Genomic DNA, 2,522 nt, shown 5'->3' on the forward strand with positions numbered 1-2,522 from the left:
TTCCATTCGCCGTCTTTGATATCCCAGAAGGCATTAACCGTGAGGATGAGAGGAAGCACCTGAAGGGGACAGTCTGGTAACGTCACCGATTTTATGGGCTGGAATATCTTATGGGGGGCTGTGATTTGAACTGGCGTTGGTCTAGACGTTAGGAAGATGATACCTGGTGGACTTTCCGCGGGGCGTGGATCAGTGGTATAGAGCAGCCGTGAATCTGCACTTGTGAGGAGCTGACAGCAGCTGCTGGTGCATCCCAGGGCAGTGACGAAGACCTGGTGCTGGCTGCAGTTTCACAGTCTGCACACCGTTTAAAAGACCTGCTTTAGGTGGCCTGGGTCAGAGGTCAGGCTGGAGGGGTCTGCAGGTAGGGTGGTTGGTTGTCGGTGCAAACGCACCCCCGTGTTTTCGGACAGGGCTGTCTGGGCTGGCGGTGAGGTTTGACCGGGGCACTGTCCGGCGGGTGAGGAGGCTCTCTCCTCCTTGTCCCTGGCCAGTTGTGTCACTGAGTGCCAGGTCTTTGTGATCGGCACTGGGGAACAGTTGCTGCAGCTGGGGCTGGCGCTCGTGTGTTAGAAGCAAGGGGTTTGCAGTGGCTCCGGGGTGAACAGGAGGGCAGGTACGGGTCATATGGCATCTTGGGTCTTCTGCTGGGGGTCGAGAGGGTGGAGGACACCGCGTCGTTGCTGGGGGACATTTCTGGCTGTTGCTGTTTCAGCAATCTTGTTAGTCTGTCTTCGACTTCGGGGTCCTGCAGCTCGTCTTAGCAGCTCGTCAGGCAGCTTTTCTTCGGTGTTGGATCGGTATCATTGATTCTTGCCCAGCAGGGAGGGGAAGGTGTGAGATTCCTGGTCCAGTTAGAGGGAGGAAAAAGATTTGCACCTCCAGGAGCAGTGTGTGTTCCACAGCTGGTGCAGTACTTGAGTCTGCCAGACCCAGAATTGTGTAATGAAGATGATTCAGTACTTTTCAAAAAAACGCATTTATACTATTTTTAGGTTTAATTCTTTTGATTCTTCTTTCCTAGATTAGTGTTTAACCCATGCTTTCTTCAAAAAGTTGTAAAATGTGCTATTTTACGAGATGATACCTTTTTATATGCTTACACCAGCAAGAGATGTTACAGGTAAGGAAGATGCAAGTTGATACATATTTTACAATTACAACTTGCAATTAAGCCGCTGTCGTGCAGTACTGACCAGAATTCAGAAGGCTGCCCCTGGAAGCTCTTGCTGTATCTTAGAGAAGAGGACAGACCATGGGGGCGTTGCCGGGTAGCCTTGGGGACCGTCACCTCCTGGTGAGAAGGTTGGTGCTGGGTGCTGCCAGAGTAAGGTCTGTCCCCGCCGTCCTCTGGAGGAGCTGGCCGAGGCGGCAGCCTGGCAGTGGGGACGTCAGTGCCCTTGGCACCTGATCTCACCTGTTGCGTGGGGCAGGAATAAGGATTATTTAAGTATTTTTCTTTCAGTTGACAACAGAACCTTCTGCTTCTGTTTGCTAATTGTGGTCATGCTCTAGAAATGTAAAAATAAAATCCCAAGTTGGGAAAATCCCAAGTTGGGAAAATTTCAAGTTGGGATGCTGGGATCTTGGGACAATGCTGCTATTTATAGCGGAGCAGCGGAGGACTGTCTGCTGTCCCAGCACTCGAACGGGTAGTTGCAAAACCTCAGGTTTCAAATTTCAGTACCAGAGAAAATGAATTACTTAATTTATGGCCTGAGCCCTTTGCTCTGAACATTTGGGGGAATTCGTGTTGGCCAGATATTTAGCAGTGCCAAGGTTATTTGTTTGCTGGTCGTTTCCGACAGCCCTTCTTCACCTCCTGCGCCTTGTAGGAAAGCTGCGGTTAGTGATGGTGCACTTTCTGCAGGGCATTGCTGAGTCCCTGCAGGAGGGAGCCGGGCTGTCCCGGGCTGCCCCCAGCGCCAGTGGCCTTCGCGTCGGGAGGCGTTGAGCTGGTGGTGACGGGCTCTGCCATGGGGAAAAACAGGGTTGGACAACCAGCTATTGCCTCGGCTGCCTGGGGAGGTGCTGTGGACTTGCTGTGCTTGGACCATGCTGGTGCAAGGCCCCGGATAGTGCTGCTCGGCTCAATGGTCCATGTGTAATGTCACCTCTTCCTCTGGCATGTCCCGGGGTGCCATGTATGGCTCATCTGTCTTGGCTGGTTGTCCCTTGCCAGCCTCACTTAGCACACGGGCTCTCTGGGCTTCAGAGTACACCTGCTTTGTCAAGGTGGTTCTTTCAGCCAGCTGACCGCCCACCATCCTCTTTCAGGAGAGTAATGACGTGCAGTTTGACACTTGTATGGAAGATTGATCCATCCATCTATCTCATCTATCTCCCTGATCTCCGCGATGCAGATTCCAGTTTAAGAGCAGAGCACGTGGCTGTGAAAAGCTTGCGTTTAGGCAGGAGTGATCCTGTGGAGGAGGAGAAGCCTGAGAAGATCTGGCATGGTGAGATGAGGCAGGAGCTGCAGCAGGCTCTTCCCTCCTGGTTACCGCAGCTGCATCCCCCCG

The 2,522-nt window shown here is 52.7% G+C and overlaps 1 protein-coding gene across 1 annotated transcript in view; it reads left to right on the forward strand.

Moving 5' to 3' along the window:
• LOC104495545 (activin receptor type-1C-like) overlaps positions 1-2,522 on the forward strand; it is a gene marked incomplete at both ends in the record, with an annotated part of 12,859 nt that overhangs the window by 2,178 nt on the left and 8,159 nt on the right.

The sequence above is a fragment of the Buceros rhinoceros genome, unplaced genomic scaffold (genome assembly GCF_000710305.1).
Source record: "Buceros rhinoceros silvestris isolate BGI_N320 unplaced genomic scaffold, ASM71030v1 scaffold28660, whole genome shotgun sequence".
NCBI classification, from domain to species: domain Eukaryota; kingdom Metazoa; phylum Chordata; class Aves; order Bucerotiformes; family Bucerotidae; genus Buceros; species Buceros rhinoceros.